Source organism: Corvus kubaryi, unplaced genomic scaffold (assembly GCF_017639235.1).
Source record: "Corvus kubaryi isolate FWS band 111438036 unplaced genomic scaffold, C.kubaryi_AGA036_p1.0 61892, whole genome shotgun sequence".
NCBI lineage: Eukaryota > Metazoa > Chordata > Aves > Passeriformes > Corvidae > Corvus > Corvus kubaryi.
The window spans coordinates 1-16,889 of record NW_024581423.1 but is presented as its reverse complement, the minus strand read 5'-3'; the positions used below and the strand labels follow the sequence as shown (position 1 = coordinate 16,889).

The window sequence follows — 16,889 nt, the reverse complement described above, 5'->3', positions numbered from 1 at the left end:
TGGTTATGGTTATAGAGCTCAGCCTTGGCAGCCTTAATTCCGTAGCAGTATTTCCCCTGGTTCCAGCTGGTATTGTCTGACATTACGGCAGGAAATAAAATCAGGCAACCAAAGAATTTTACCTATAAAAATCATAAATAATTAATTAAAAACCCCAGCAACTGCACCTTTCACATTTCTCCTGTTCCTCTGCTAATTCCTGGGGAAGCTAAACAGGTATGTTAGCTGCATAATTATTTGTTTGCAGAGGAGGTTGACACTGGTTTACAGAGTACAGACAACCATGTAATTCCTCTGTAGCTACATGGTAATTATTGCACTATTATAGAGTAATTAAGCATGCAAATAAGCATTAAACCAAGGGGTCTGTATGGTAGCTGCCAACAACCGTAGGATAGAAAATCAGCAGTAAATCAAATTATAGTGTACTACAGGGGTACCAGCTATAGCAGGTAGTTAAGAGTATCATCTTTTACGCTGCAAGCCATTTCCGTAGCTTTTCTGGCTGCACAAGTGTCTGGCCTAACGACCCAGGAGAGATCTAATTTTGCAAGTTCTCTGTGCAGGTTAAGCACATTATGCCTCAACTTTTCCTAAGGATGGGAACAAATCCATCGCTTATTCTAAGACTGGTACAAACCCTCCAGAGAAGTGTTCTCCAGGAGAACTCTGTAACACACTGAGTCTGGCTGTGCCCTGGTTGGTTTCTTTAAGGGACAAATCCAAATACTAACATACCCCTGTCCAGCTGTGAGCTTACCGCCCTAAGCACAAAGTGCTTTGCTGGACATCGAAGCCAAACTGTTCCAAGCAGCCTTCAAGCCTGGGCTGCAGCAGGACCTCAGGCCGTGTGTAAGGGTGGGACAAACTCAAACCTCCGATTCATTTTTTCCCAGAGATTCTCCCCCTGCCTTTTTTTACTTTTGTGAATGTTTTAGCACAGCCTGTCCTTAAAATTGGGCTGGTGTGTATGAAAGAGAGATCACGACACGCACTGGGACAGAGAAGCTTTCCCAAGTGAACCAGTTGTATTTTTACTCCCAGTTTGCACCCAAGCTCGTGAGCCAAGCAGGCTCAGAAGGACCTACACCTTTAACATGCTTTCCTAGGGATGGCTCCTGCAGGCACTGCAGCTCCGAGGGAAGTCGCAGGGATCTGTGCCCTGTCATGCTTACTGAAAGGAATATCTGCCCCAAAATAGCAGCTTCCTTAATTTAGTCAGCAACTTCCACTGCAGAAGCATCTCTGCTATGCCCCGGCTTTGTGCAGTGACGTGGCTCTTGCACTAGTCCAAGATGCACACAGCCAGACTTGGGCAAGCTGGCATTAGCTGTGGCCACTGCATTTGCCGTAACTACTCGGCACATGTGCCCCACTTTTCCAGCCATGGCTCTTGACGTTTGACGAAGACAAATAAATACCATAAACCATTTACACCTAGGGCCAAAATACTGCCGTTCCCGCTTCCTTCTGCCCCTCCAGCGGGCCCTTCGCGGCGCTCAACTCCACACCTGCTGCAGTCCACGGGAAGCTTTGCCTCCGCCCCAGGGAAGCCTGGATCAGGGCCCAGTGTAAAGGCAGGAATTAATGAAAGCCATTGCCCTTGCACTCGTCTGCAGTGAGCTGCTCCTTGTAACAGCTGCCCCTCCTGCCGCTGTGCTGCCATTGCCTGGGCACAGGCACCCAGTTAAACCTTGCCCAGAAACGCCAGCACCGTTTTAGACATTTATACATACTCATTCTGGTGACCAGCTGAAACAGACACGTTTATTTCGCCCCCAGACAGATTACCTCTGAGACACATACCGAGGCTCTTCTGGCCCTTGGTTGCCTCACTGTGTTTCCAAACACAGAAATCCCGCGTAGTTTAAAAGCAGGCTCTTATTACCTTTAATGCATATATTTGTTAAGGCAGCAACCATGATCACAGCCACCACTACCCTTCCCTTGCTCTGCCCCCTCACTTAGCAACCAGTCCGAGTGCTGCCAGCATTATTCTTGGCTTGCCAAGGAAACTATTTCTGTCCCCTGAATTTCATTTCCTAGCAGAGTTTAATTTATATTTTGGTGCTTTACGGTTGTCACGAAAACCCTCCTTCCCCTGCTAATGACAAGCTATGCTGCAGTCTCCTGCTCCCACTCCACAGACCCCAGCTTCCACCTCCATCCCTGGGACTGCACCCACGGCTTGCTGAGGACCGCTTACTCGTCAGCATGTGTGCGAAAAATAACACCTTTCCAGATTTCATCCATTGGGACCTCAAGAGAGGCTTCTCAGGAGAAAGGAGTTTTCCTACCTCTACACTGAGGACAAATCCATGCAGCTGGAGTTCCCTGCAGAGGGAGCAGGCTCTCCATCCCCTCACAGCCGGAGATGTGAGTGGAAATCCTGCCTTTCAGATAAGAGCATGGCATCTGTCACCGAACTTATTTGCAGCCCCTTGCCAGCTCCGTCAGGGTACCTTGCTCTTTGCATGGGAATTAAACAGAATTCCTGACTCAGGCTCCAGGTTCCCTTACTCAGCACCGCTGGCACGGAGCACACCTGCAGACGTGCCTCAGCCCACAGAGCGGGGAAATAACTTCCCCACATTGCTCAACTTTTCTAGAATATTGGTCAAGTAGTGCTGGAAACCAGCGCGTTGGGCCGGGCCAAGGCACTCGGCGGGGTCAGACCATCCCACTGCTCCTCCCGGTGCGTCCTGCTCCAGCACACGCTGGTTCCCATGGACACCCACAAGAAAGGAGGAAGCTCCCTCCCTGAAGGCAGGTAGGTGTTTTACCTCTCACACCCCCAGCACCAGGAACCCCGAGTCAGAGCAGCACTGCAGGCACCTCCCACGCCCTGCAGACACACGCATGTGAGGTTCACCCATGTCCCACTCTCCAGAGCTCACGGTGGGTCACCCCCAGGAGAAGACCAGGCCCAGCCAGCGGCACCACCGCTGGTGCCAAGCGGGTGACAAAGGGATTTATACCTTTCCAGCTGCCAAGGAGAAGGAAACACCCCTGTAACATGAGCCCAGCACACGCCATGCACGAGCACTCGCAGCCAGCAGCACTGGGGGTACACGGGCACGTGGCAGGACCTGCTTTAAACACCAAAGTGACCCCTCCAGAGGCTCCTGAGTAGCTCCTGAGGGTCTTCTCCCAGCCTCCCAGGCTTCTCTGCTGCTCTGTGGTGCTTTGGGGCCCTTCAGAGCACCACCAACCCCAGCCCTGGGCTTTGCCCCCTCTGCCGCCTCTCCGGGTAACAAGGAATGCTGGCAAAACTGCAGCCTCTTCCCCTCAAATGCAGCTTTCCCTACACGGGGTGCAGCTGGGCAGCGCATGCTAATAATTTGTCAAACACTGAACTGGAACTGTGGATAAGAATCACGCTTTTTGTACAGAAAATTGAAAATGAAATAGTGCCTAGAACTGCAGCTATTACACAGCACATTATCTTGGAGGGCTTTGGTGTAATTTAGATAAAACACCGTATCTCCGATTTCAGAAATGTCAACATCGTTCTAAATGTACATGTGTTTTTCCATCTGTTTTCTGTGAAGATTTAGAACTCCACGAGCCTCTCTCTCTCGTTCTCTCCATTTTCTTTTTAAATTGGCAAATGAGTGTTCCATCTTTCAAAATTTCAGGTACATTTTTATATGTAGGAAAAGTACATGTTCACAAAGATGCCCCTGAACGGCTCCATTATGGATCTCATCGGCTGTGACACTTCCCGAAACAAAATCTATGCATTTGGATGAAACAGAAAAAATTAATACCAGAACAAGGACGAAATGTTTCACTTCCCTCACGCGCCCCCAATATTCACGTGGCGCTTCATCCCTAACTAACGCTCTGCACCTTTTCTTCAAACCTCCTTCAAAGAGGGAAACACTCCAACTGCAACGCAGAGAATTCTGTTCGAGCATACAAATCCCCCTTTCTTTTCGGTGGCCCACGCTGTCTGCAGAGGCTGTGCAGGCGCCATCCTTGGACACATTCCAAAGCCAACCGGGCACGGTCCTGAGCTCCCTTGCTCTGAGTGTCCCTGCCTGAGAAGGAGTTGGAGTAGCTGATCTCCAGAGGCACCCGCCAGCACCACCTACTGTGCGGGCTCCTGTTTCATTGGAAGTTCATCGGAAAATCTGTACCGTCAACATGAATTTTATCTGGTTTTTGCCATCTCCAGCCTCTGATCAGGTTTCAGGAGTGTCTTACACCCTCTTGCTAATTGTCCCGCATGGCTTCACGCTGTTCTCCCGGGAAGGGGGAAATAAGGGTTGGCACAAAACAGGATGTACCTCCTGCAAACGCCAGAGCGAGGGAGGGAGGATCAGGAAAGGGGGCTTTGCTGCCGTGGCTGCTGAACTTCCAGCATGGCCAGGTTTGGCTCTGCTTGCCTTTACCTGAACCAGCAGCTGGACAAAAAGCTGGACATTGTCATTCAATTCTCTGCAGCCCCTCCTTTCCCAACCCGGGAGCTGGAGCGCACAGCCCAGGCTGTGTGGGAAGCCACCATGCACTGTGCAGGAGGGTTGTGGCAGCCCTTTATCCTGATCCAAGTGCCCTGGGAGCGGATAAAGGTGCAGATGGCCACCACGTGGCTGTTTGCAGTGACACCTGAGTACCCCGAGTACCTGTGACCGTCCACCACGCTCAACAGGGTACGACATGAATAAATAAAGAGGTTTCTGATTAGATTAGGGCCGATCAAAAATACATAATAAATTGCCATTCTTCTTTTTCACAGAGCCAAATACTTTGTGAGAAGAATGCCACTGTCATCTAAACCTTCAGTTTAGCCTTCAGCAGCTCCCCATGTTAAGCCTCGGCACCTCCCACTTCCCAAGCGCCGTGGATAGTCCTGGGCACCTTGGCTCACCACTCCTGCACGCACACACACACACGGAATCAACCCGGGGAATGTTTATAGGGATGCCAGTCTGCAGCTTCAATTTACAAGTTCATTAACAGTGTCCCTGCAAAGATCAGGGTTTTTTTAATTGGAGCTCTAATTAGCAATGAATTCTCATTATTTCTCATTGAAATCCCAAAGCAGCTCTGGCACATTCTCTTTGTTCTCTGAAAACGGGGAAGTGGAGAAGCGTAAGGGAGATAAAGACACGGCTGATGATATACTGGGAGGTGTTTTCTCCTCAAGCCATTCCTCCACTTTAACACATTTTGCAGCAATTTTCCTTATTATTTATGGTTTGAAGAAATATCTATTTCCATAAAGAAATGCTAACGCCACTGTTGGCTGCTCCCTACCCTTCCCAGAAGGACGTGTCCCCGGGATAAGGTGCACCCTTAAGGTGATGAGGTTGGCTCTTCATTCTGTGCTCAGGCAAAGCCTCTGTCGACGTCCAGAGGTGTTTTCCAAGTGCAGGGGCACGAATCCGAAACGTGGCCGTGAGAAAAGGCCTGAGAAACAGCCAGCCACCCCTTGACTACAGCGCAGCAGCTCCGACAGGGAAATGTTAATCAGGAGGAGAGGTTTGCCAGAGCCTTCATTAGCGCCGATGAGGTCAGGGCCTGGATCAGGCAGCTGGCACTGGCACCGTTTCCTGGGAGCAGCAAGGACTGGCTCAGGCTCAGGCAGAGGTGGCTCCGAAGGTGACCGGCTCCCAGAGGCTGCCTGAGCAATCCCCCCAGATTTACTGGGCTGTGCTTGTCAGGCCCTCACTCTAACTCCTCCAGAGATGTAAAAGCGAAGTATCAAGCAAGTAAAAATACATCTAATTTTCTCTTGGGTTTGAGCCCTTTCGTGGCCCGAGCGCTTTGGAAGGGCTGTGGTAGGAAAAGAATCAGCCCCGCTCCTTTTTGCTGTGGCTAATAAGCAAGTAAGGGAACAAAGAGATAAATTTTCCCCACGGAAGAACAGTGCAGCACCTGTGGCATCTCTCCCTCCTCCCACCCGCCTGCATCCACTCCCGGCTGGAGCCCCGTGGCGGCACGGGGACATCTCCTGGCAGGCGACCGAGGAGCACAAGCGCGGCAAGGAAAGGGCGCCCTGTGCCCGCCCCGGCGGCAAGCAGAACTCGGCACTGGGAGAAAGGAGTCGGGCTCTTGGACTGTGCTGGTGTCTGCTCCAAACCCAGAGACGTTTTGGGCTCTTGGCAAATTCTGGTTGGTTTTTTTTTCCAGAGGGATGGAAAATCATCACATTGTTTCCACAGCCCTTCTACAAATTATTTCGATAATAAGGGACCTCCTGTGACATTAAGTACATTTTAATTACAACATTGTCTGTAATGCATATATCTAATTGCAAATAATTATTTTATCGTATTTTGTCAGTAGGCCCGTTAGATGCATCAGATATTATCTTCTGACTCAGCGGTACAGGTTAATTAAAATTTCTCTTTTAATACCGTTTCAAAGCTAACCACATATTTTCATCCGAACACCAGCTGTGTTGGTAAAAATTATTTTTTGTTGTTTTTTGTCATGCTTGTCCGTGGAGGAGAACCCGAGCCATTTCTGCAGGCTGTAATTACTGCACTGCTTTCTGCAGTCGTTCATTTGCAAAGCAAGAAAAGAAGGAAGAATGTGTGGAACACCGGTGGCCAGCGGTTGCTTTGTGTGTCACCGGCTCATTTTGAAGGGGTTTTTGTTCTCCCTCTCATGTGCGAAAAGCATTTGAGATCTTCTCTTCAAAAGGAGAACTGAAGATACCACACAGCCTGGTTTGTCAATCACTCAGGGTTAAGACAATCAGAGTGGTCATTCTGGATGTTGACAAAGCCCAGCTTAAGGGCGATCCCAGTCAGCTGCTTCCTTCCTCATTTATTGTTCCTCCTAGTGATAAAGAGCCAGCACAAGCGGAGAGGAAAATGAAAATACGAACGTAATGCTGAGTCAAAAAAAAAGAGAGTTTAGGTTAAATAGATGGCAATATAAACCCAAGACAGCCGAGGAGAGGACAAGGGGAAAACAAAGGCTCCAACTGCAGCTGGCAGCACCCTTCACCTGTACCTTTCAGGAACAAGTGACCCTTATTTCACCCTCTGTGCATCATTTCCTAGGACCAGAAGGTTTCTGTGAGCCTGACTGTCAGCATCTCAGCGCTGTTTCAGACCCCACACACTGTGCCTGCATGTCTGGAGCCAGCTCCGGGCACGGCAGCGGGACACGCCCGGCAGGGACGGGGTTAACAGTGTCCCCAAAGGAGGGGAAGGGGGCTCTGCCTTGCCGGGCCAGAGGTGGATGGTGCCAGGAGGAAATTGCTGCAGCTCCACCGAGATCACGAGTGACCTTTCCTCTTGGAGAGAGGCGAAGTAAACAACACTTATCTCGGATTTAGTGCAGTTGAGACAAGCAGCACTTTATCTCCGTGCCGCGGCACGAGGAGCGGGGAAGCAGAGGGATGATTTTCCTGTTTTTACCGTGTCAGCCATCTCTTAGCCCAGACTCAAGTCGAGCTGAAACACCTCCTCATGGAAAGACCTTGGCCGGAGCAGTAGGTTACGGGCTTGCACAACGTGCCATAAACCTCTTTGTGCAGTTCAACCTTCCGCAAAGGCACTCTGAGCTCTCCTTACGCGGTGATATTTTTACTCCATGAAATTTCCACATCCTCCGTACAGTTTCCTTTTGGAAGGTATCAGGGGACATGCAATCCCTGTTCTTTCTATTTTGGACTTTTTTCCATCCGTAGACGTAAGTCCTTCCCTTTCCCTCTCTACACAGTTGGAGATTCTGGCAGAAGGAAATCTGATGGGGTTTTTTGACAGTGGATTTCTCCTGTCTATCATTTTTACTATAAATTTTACTCTTTTTTTTTCACTTTTACTACAAGAATGACATCCGACTGCCTTATATGCTGCAACGGGTGGAAATTTTCCGTCAGGTTTTTCCTAAACAAAACTCCACAGGCCAAGGGACAGTGAGAAACCCTTTAGGTGCCAAATGAGAGGGGCTGGGGAGCTCCTCGGTGAGGGTTATATGGACGAGGCACCTTTGCTTCCATAAACTCAGTGAAATTCCAAACATTTGCAGAAGCTGATCCATGGACAGCAGGTCGCAGGACCCGGACTCAGAGAAACTCAGGCATTTAGCAGAAATCCAGCACCTGCTGTGTGGCTGGAGTCTGAAGCAGAGTTTTGCAGGAGCGGGGCTCCACGCCTGCGTGCCCTATAGGAACGCTGTTAGGAAAATCACCCATCACAGCCAGATCTTTCCCACATGCTTAGTCATTCCAGGGCAGAGAGGGCAGAGCCTCGTTTCCCTACACAGCAGCACGCTGGCACAGCACCAGAGCTCTGCCAAGCCCCTGCAGCTGTGCCAGGAAGCATCAAGTGAGGAATAAGAAGCTCTGGTGCCTTAATGGATGTGTTGGACCAAGGATATGCAAGAGGACACAAAACCAACTTTCTAAACACAACTTGAAGCATTTGGTTTGAAGGACGGAAAGTCAGTACAGGCATTCCCTGCTAAGGAAGCCATTATCTCACCTGCAGGCTGTCCAGGAGGCAAGTCCTCCTGTATTTACTTTTCCCCCACCTTTTTTCCTGGCCCCAGTATGAAGTGTTATATTGACACGAGTCAGCGGAGAAGTTCCGTAATTTAATCTCTGCCATTAAAATTTCAGACTCCCCGGGAAAAGCAACCCTGCCTGTTCATCAGGTCCAGTGAAATTCAGGTGGCAGCCGGTGTCACCTTCCCACAAACTCCACGAACCCCGCAGCACCAGGCCGCTTCCCAGGATGGGGCCGGGGGGGAAGGAAGGGCCGAGCCATGCAATTCAGGGATAGCGTGCTGGCCCGTGGTGCAAATGCATATGAATAATTCAGGCCGCTCTATTTTGGATTGGGAGTGCACTGCCCCTCACCTGCACTGCTTAAGGCAACGCCTGAAATAGCAACTCCGGTAGGAGCAGCCCGGAGGGCAGTGCCAGCAGCCTGGCAGGGCGGGCTCTGCGGGGACAGCCTCTGCAAGGTCAGCACTTCCCTTTGCTCAGGGGAGTCTCGGCTGGGCTGTGACACCCCAGAAATCTCCCCCGGACTGACGGGACACTGCTCTTCCTCCCGTGGACCCAGGCAGGCAGGCAGGCAGGCTCCTGCACAAGGAGGGGTTTTCCTAAGGAATGCCAAATCCCTGCTCAGTGCTGCCATGCCTGTGCTGGCGTGGTCACCTCACCCAGGACACTACACCGTGCTGGGACCTTCAACAGTCCGGTTCTGCCATAAGTGATTACTGCTTTGTCCCCTTACGGGACTGCTTTATATAGATTTTACCTCAGATCCTGAAAGCTGAATGACCAAATCTCTTTCAGGAAATTATTCTGCCTTAAGCACCGGCTTTCGGAAATGCATCATCTGACTTTCTGGGAAATGGTAAATGCTATATTGTCAGAAAACACAAGTCACAGGATTTTTCTCCTGCACAGGCTGAAGTCACCGCTGAAGGTTTACTGGCACCTCTGGCTTGTGCTACCCTACGTCAGCTCCTAAGTGAATCATTTGAAAAGTTGCATTTGATGATAAGTGAACTAAAAGGGAGAGCAAGGGCTGTCCTAGAGCACTGTGATTCCAGGCATGGCATCTGTATTCCCTGGAGCTTTCCACAGGCAGAATTTCTGGCACACTTCAAACCAGCGAGTGCCTAAAGCTACGTGGTTTGGTGCTAAGCACCACAACGCTCCCCTGGTTATCACACAAGTTATCAGACATCACAATTCCTGAACCTGCAAGGGTTCCTTTTTTAGCAAAGCAGGACACGACAAAAACATGGAACAATCTGAAACCACCAGGAGACACAAACTGGAAGTTGTTCGTTTTGTAACTCAATTAAAATAAAAGGGAAGGGTAAAAGAATAAACGAGAGCAAGGCAAGACTTTAGCCACGTGCTTTCCCAGCCAACTGCACAAATCCATTTGTGGCAATGGAAGGGGACAGCCAGAACAGCCCGATTGGCTCTTCTCAGGAAGATTGCACCACATGACCCCAAACTGTAGACAATTGCTGCAGAATGATAGCTGCTCCAGAAGGAGATGGCGTGTCACGGTGCGACAGGAGGAACAGGCAGTAGGAATTACCACAAGCCTGAGCTGGGCTCCAAGGCGGGGGACAGCTGTGAATTTTCTGTGGCTGACTCCAGGGTGTTCAGCCTTTCTGTGCGAGAAAAGGGATTAATGGGTTTTTTCATTTTCAGCACCGTGCATCATCACTATCCATCTCCCTCACTCCAGCAAGCGACTACTTCCTTCTTAGCACAGGGGCTGGGCCAGCTGCGCCCCTTCCAGAATCCAGCTGTGCTGCAGAGGGGGAAGCTGTGCCTCGCTCACCAGCAGGGCGTAGGGAGCTCTGCCTGCAGCCCCCTCCTCCACAGCCCCCGATGCCTGCTTCTTTATCTTTTATTTATCCGCTGTAACCTCCAGCCAGAGCCTTCCCCTGCTCCCGCGTGCACGTGGCCATCCCAGGGGTGGAGGAGCTGGGACTGTCCCTTCCCCAGTGGGACCTGTTTATGGCTTGTTGACCTCTTGCTCTGGTGACCTCAGGCCTCTGCAGCAGAAACGATCCCTGCGAGGGCTCAGAGGAAGTGAGATGTGGCAGTGGTGTGTTTTCTGCTTCTAACAACAGTAGTTCTTGTGACATTTTATTCTCTATGCCGATTCGCCGCTCAACAAATAATTTCCATGTGATGCGTAGACTGATTTTTAAGTAATTTTGTTAAAAACCGGGGAGTAGAAACGCAAGTCATTTCCCTGGCACACGTTCTTTTCTTTCTTAGGACGACAGCCTCCTTTGAAACTTACTAGAGTTTACTGTTTTACCCGGGAATTTTACCGAGAGCAGCCGAGGGCCTTTAACTGAAACCCTGCTGGCTGCTGCTTCAGGGATGGCTGGTGCTTGTGCTGCGTAACTATGAGCCTGCTCTGTCTTTTACCTTCCCCGTGTGTAAAGACAGCACGTATTATTTATATACTTACAGTGCAAGCAGTTATTCAGAACCTGAATGTTTTCCCATGGAGACTTGCACTGAATATCGGGGAGAATTTTTTCCCTGGGTGGGCGGGCAGGCCCTGGCACAGGCTGCTCAGGGAAGCTGCAGCTGCCTCTGGATCCCTGGCAGTGTCCGAGGCCAGGCTGGGCACTGGGGCTCGGAGCAGCCTGGGACAGCGGAAGGTGCCCCTGCCCAGGGCAGGGGGTGGCACTGGGTGGGATTTAAGGTCCGTCCAACCCAAATCTGCGGTTCTGTGATTCCGTGATAAAGCAAGAGCCTACCTAGGAGCCAGCTCCCCACGGCGCCTCCATCCCAGCTGCCCTGCCCCGGGCATTCCCGCGGCTCTCCCGGGATTCTCCGGTTCGCCTCTCGGGGGTCCCTGGAGCCGCACGGGGCCGGGCTGTCCCCTGCGCCCCCCGGCACTGCGGGGTCCCGCCGTCCCTGCGCGGTGCCCGGGGAGACCGGCCCGGGGCTGGCACTGGCGGGGCCGGGGGTTCCCGAGGGTTCCCGAGGGTTCCCGGGGGTCCCGGGGCGCGGCTCCCGGCAGCCGCGGTGACGTCAGCGCCACGCCGCCGTGACGTCAGAGCGCGGGGCGGGCGGTGCCGCAGCTCCCGGCGCGCCCCGCGCAGCGGCGGCGCAGAGCGGGGGCGGGAGCGGCGCGCGGGGAGCGCTCCCGGCGCGGCTCCATCCCCGCATCCCTGCCCGCCGCTCCGCCGGGATGTTCTCCAGGAAGAGCCACGCCGATGTCAGGAAATCCACGCAGAAGGCGCTGGACCCCAAGCGGGACGTGCTGACCCGCCTGAAGCACCTCCGCGCGCTGCTGGGTGAGCGGGGGAGGGGGCGCGGGGGGACGCGGCCCCGGGGCCCTGAGCCCCCTCGTGGGGTGCCCGGGCGGAGCCGCGGGCGCTGCTCGCCCTCCGCTGCGGTGTCCGGGCGCGACACCAGTGAACCCGGGCCGTAACAGCTCTCCGTGCTGGGTGGGGACAGAGAGCCTCTCCTGCCCGGGGAGCCCCAGGCTCCCGAGCAGCTCGGCGGGCTCCCCGGGCTCTCTCCCTTGCAGAGGCAGCGGTGCGTGTCCTTCCCGAGGGCTGCGGGAGAAAGTTTGGGGTGCGCGGTGCCCTGGGAAAGTCGCGTTTGCCGGTGTCCCGGTGCTCGGGTACGGCACGGTGGGCTGGGGGCGGGACCGCGGGGAAACTCACATCCCCGGTCAGGTTCGGAGATGCGCTCGCAGGAGCCCTGCTCTTGTCGGCAACATCGACTCGGGGCTCTTTGTTGGTGGTTTAAACTCTAAGAGAAGTCACGGTATGGTGTTTTGTGGTGACTCCGTGTTTGGGGTCAGGTTGGACGCGTCTCGGGGCGCCTTGCAGGTGAAGCCTTTCACCCTCATCGTGGTGGAGTTTCAGCTGCGGTCCCTCTGGGGGTGGAAAGCCGCTGATGTGTTTCAGCTGCGAGCTGTGGTTCGGGAGGGTCTGGGTGGCCTCGTGTTCGCTGTTGAAATGCAGCAGCAGCAGGCTCTGCTGAGGGGAGAGGCTGTGGCCGGTCAGTCCGCTTGGCTCCCGGGTGACGCCGGTTTGTTCCAGGTGCGAGGGATCATCGCTGGCGTGCCGCAGTTGTTCCTTGCGATCTGCTGCGCTTCGGGAGCTGATGGGGGGCAGCTGGTCAGGGAGCAAAGTGCCGGGCGGATCCGGCCTGGTGTCACGCTGTTGCGTCTGGTGACTCTTTAATTAAAGGTGCTTGCGGGCGCTGGTTTACGGTGAAGGGTGTTGCGGAGCCACGGGGCTGCCTGGGGCTGTGCTGTGTCCAGCTGCCTGGCTGGTCAGTGCGGGCACTGTCCGAGCAGCTCTGGGTACGGTCCCCGGGTATCTGCTCTTTGCAGTGCCTGTGTCAACATTTGAGGTAGCATGGGAGTGGCTTTTGGAAGATGCCGTCTTGATAAATACCCTTGCCAGAGTGTCTTCCGTGTTTCTGTTCAGCGTGGAAAATGAAGCAACACATGGGAAGAACCTTTCTGGTATTTAAGAAAAACAAAGCTTTTTTATAAAAGCTCAAAAGGAGTTGGGTTTTTTTTTTTTTCCCCTTGTCCCCTCTCACCTTGCCCTGGCCAGGGGTAGGAATGTGTGTGTGTGTGTGTGTTACTCCTGCTGCTTCACTCGGGCCACAGTGCCCCGTGTTCCCCAAAGAGCTGCTCCTGCTCTTGTGTTTCCTTAGGGGCTGCCAGCTCCTCTTCCTTTGTTGGTTTTAAATCACAGGACTTTAATTGTAAACAAAATGTCAGTTACTCTTCTGTGATCCCGCTGGTGCAGGAGGATACAGATGAGAGGGAAGATGATCGTAGGGGAGGGATGAGCAAAAGGAATGTGTAGTTCCGTAAATAAGGGCTCGTGTGAGCTGTGGATTGCGTCAGGTCCCTTACTGGCATGGGTGTAAGTTTGTCCAGTGCCCGAACTGAAATAAAAGATTCCACCTAAGCTGGTGCTGCTTATAATGTCTCTCAGGCCTCGAGCGGCCTTTGGGATCTGAGCTCCTGCTCTATGGGGTGCTCTGGCCACGTGGCAGGCCAAAACACTACCCAGAAGAACAACAGGACTCAAAAGTGGATGTTCATTTGTGTTTGAGAAATGACCAGAACGTTTCCCTTATTTTTCTGTTGCTGTGGAGATGTACTTGGGGCCAGAAGTTCTGTAAAGTTAGTAAAGGTCTAAATACAGTTTGTGGAAGTGCCAGTAGTGTGGCCTTTGTTTTGTTTTTTTTTAAAGATAGACTTAAAAACTAATGGCCTGATAAAGAGTGGTGGGGATGTACAGATTTGGCTCTTCCCCATGGACTGGCCATAAATGAAAGCTCTGCTCTTTCCCAGGGTGGTTTCTGTGGGACTTTTGTAGTGTAAGAATGGATCGCTGCGCCTTAAGAATTTTTTCTGTGGCTATTCTTGGGTAAAAAATTTCTTTTTTTAATGGAAGCATCTCTTTCAATAGTGTTTTCTCCTCGGGCCCAGTTGGAATACTCAGGTGTCAGGAGTACTGCTGCCAACAGATGCGGGATGCTGCTTTGTCCTGGGCTTTCAGTCTTTTCCCCATTGAGCAGTGGGCAAATACATGGGAGACACACCGAGTTATGTTAAAATACGAAATTTGTGAGGTTACCAAGTGCAGTCCTTGATCTTTGTCTTTAAAAAATACCTATCAGGAAAGCCCATGCTTTTCCTGGAACTGCCTCCATCAGAAATGGGATAACAAAGGAGAGTAGTGGGGTTTCAGTCCTGGCACTGCTTGGCCTCGCAGTTGTGCACAGCTGCAGGAGTAATATTGGCTTGGTGGAAACTTTCATTTAGAGACACTCAAAAGGGGATGTGTGCAGACTTCCTGCTGAATTCAGAGCTGGTGTTGTTCCGTAGTGCTCGTGTGAAATTGGAGGTGTTAATGTTATTTTGGAAGCTGTTCCCGTTGGAGGGGTGCTTTGGTGACGGTCTGCTTCGTGCTGACATACTTCTCCTGGAGATAAGTAAGAATTGCATGTTATTTCTGGGGTGAGGCTGGTCGTAAAAGTTTTATCGTTAACCAGGGTGTGGCTGCGAAATTCTCTTGATCTCCTTTAATTTTTCAAGTACTCGAGGATTAAGGGAGCTTTGAAGAAGTAGCATAAAGTCAAGTGACTTTGGAAGTTCACGGCATTAAGGGATGATTTCTAACAGGTGACTGTGACAACATTTGTGACTTAACAGGAAAATGAAGGGCAAGGCCGTGTGCTAAGGACAGGCTTCTTGTCCCCTCTGGATTTTGTGTTTTAAGATGAGGAAGAGCCATGAGAGTTCGGCAGCAGCCTCAGGTCCTCACTGAGTGGTACCCGAATAGTTTGTTGCTCCAGATTTTAAATTTAATAGTAAGGCAAGTCAGCGTGACTGACAGTTTTCCAGGGAGCCAACACGTCCTGCTTGTACAGAAGGAACCGGAGGTGACCCTCGGAACGCCCGGCTCTTCCCCGAGCGTTGCCGCAGCAGCTGCTGTCAGGTGTTGGCCAGAACCGCGGGCTCGTCCCGTTCGGGTTTGGGATGGCTGCTGGCGCTTGCCTGCGGCGGGAGGGCCGGGTGCCTGTGCGCAGCTGTGGTAACCTGAGAGCTGTTTGTGAGTAAACATAAACACGACCCCGAATTCCCGCAGTTCAGCCCCAAGCTTGCTGCCCCGCTTCCTTGGGTGCTTATAAATACCCCTTCAGCCGGTGCATTTCCCCCAAGTCAGGGGTTTTTATCTTGTTGTCTCCAGGGATAAATAGAGCAGGAAACTTTCCCTGATGTTTCCCATTTGAGAGGCAGGAATGAGCCGTCCCCTGCGACAAGTGAAACACATCAGTAAGAAAGGGCTGTGGCTGTAGGGATGCAGCTCACACCAGACTCACCCGTGAGTCACCGCTGAGATACCACTTTTAGAAAAAAGGAGAATTTGCTTTCTTGGTGAGGCAGTTCCTTTCTCCTCCCTTCGCAGTTCAGAGGGAAAGTTTCCTTTTTGTTTAGATTTTAATGACCTCATTCCCTCATATGAAACCCCTGTAAATGAAAGCCTTGTTTTCCCCCGGAGTTGTGTTTAACAGGACGCATTCATGGAGAGGAATAATTGCACTTAGCTTGCAAATTCAAGACCGGTAGTTTGTAGGAAACAAATACCACGTTAAAGAGTTTCCCTGCACTAATTGTTTCCATAGTGCAAGCAGCCAAGCAAAGCCTTACTGCTGGAAAGGTATTAATTTAAATAAAAATCAAGCTGTCTAGGGCTAAAGTTATTCTGTCTTCTGTAGTCGTGGGATGTTATTGAGCCTTCTTGCTGGAATCAGCTTTATTTTGGGTAATGAACAGGTTTCTTGCAAGGTGAGGCTTCAATGAGCAGACACGATGTTAATTTCTGCCCTCCACCCGCTTCCGGGTGAAATCACCTGACTTCCCTTGACCAAATCAGTTGCAGTAAAGACCAAAGGGAGGAAATTCACGTGTGTTTGGCCAGTGTCAGGCTTAGAAAACACTGGACCTTTTTCTTGGTGGAAAAGGAACTTATTTCAAATTTCGGACCCAGGTTAGCACTTAGGAAAGTGGCACGTGCTTGTGTTGCTGTTATTCTAAGAAATGAATTGGGAATATGCTGTTTTCTGGTTTGATCTGCTTGCCAGATGAATGTAAGAACTGAATTTGCATCCCAAAAGTCTTTGCTGGAGTTTTTCTCCAGCAGTAACCTGCTTGTTTTGTAAGACTCACCCCATTAAAAATTTTTTTTCTTTTTCTTTTTCTTTTTTTTTTTTAAACTGGAAAGCAAACGAACCAAAGCCCCACCACAGACTCTCATAAATTCAGTGAAACTCCTCTTCACTTGCGAGGATGGACCCACAATTTAGTACAGAATACTCTGTGGAGTCACTAAAATAGTTTTGTATTGCATTTATTTCGTTCTCTCATGCTAAATTTGCAGAATGCCTGAAATTCTTGTCCTTCTGCTCTTGTGTAATTGCTCTGTTTGTTCCTCTTTTCAGATATCGTGGATGGAAGTGACCTGAAGCAATTTTTTGACAACAATTATTCTCAAATTTACTTTATATTCTACGAAAACTTCATCACACTGGAAAACAGCTTGAAACAAAAAGGTGAGTGTTAGAGTTCTTCCAGCAGCCGTTGGTCAGCGCTCCGTGACTGCGCTCCAGAGCACTCTGTTAGAGCCTGTCCAGCGATTGCCTAGCCCTCAGTTACCTGCATCTACACGAACAGCTCCATGCAGTGCTGCGTTGGCATTCATCGTTTTCATTTTGCGGCAGCGGGAGAGACAAACTGGGAAATGGCTCTCTGAAACGAGAGCAGCAGCTGGTCAGATTCCTGAGTTCCTTCCAGCATTTCCACACGCGTCCTCTCACCTCGTGCTGGGCTCCCACAGCTCCCTCTGCTCGCCTGCGGCACGGCCGGAGCAGAGGGAGGCAC

General features: G+C 51.4%; 2 long non-coding RNA genes across 3 annotated transcripts; one reads left to right on the top strand and one right to left on the bottom strand.

Moving 5' to 3' along the window:
- Nucleotides 1-3,363: 3,363 nt before the first annotated feature.
- On the bottom strand, nt 3,364-11,497 carry LOC121672406. 2 transcript variants are annotated; one of them, XR_006018866.1, is made up of 2 exons: nt 11,221-11,497; nt 3,364-6,847 (listed from the first exon to the last, which is right to left on the bottom strand). It is a non-coding gene; the product is annotated as an uncharacterized LOC121672406 (long non-coding RNA). The 2 variants fall into 2 exon arrangements; XR_006018865.1 differs by having other exon boundaries at nt 3,364-6,789.
- Nucleotides 11,498-11,567: 70 nt separating this feature from the next.
- On the top strand, nt 11,568-16,886 carry LOC121672405. Its single transcript, XR_006018864.1, has 3 exons — nt 11,568-11,763; nt 16,451-16,565; nt 16,877-16,886. It is a non-coding gene; the product is annotated as an uncharacterized LOC121672405 (long non-coding RNA).
- Nucleotides 16,887-16,889: the final 3 nt, after the last annotated feature.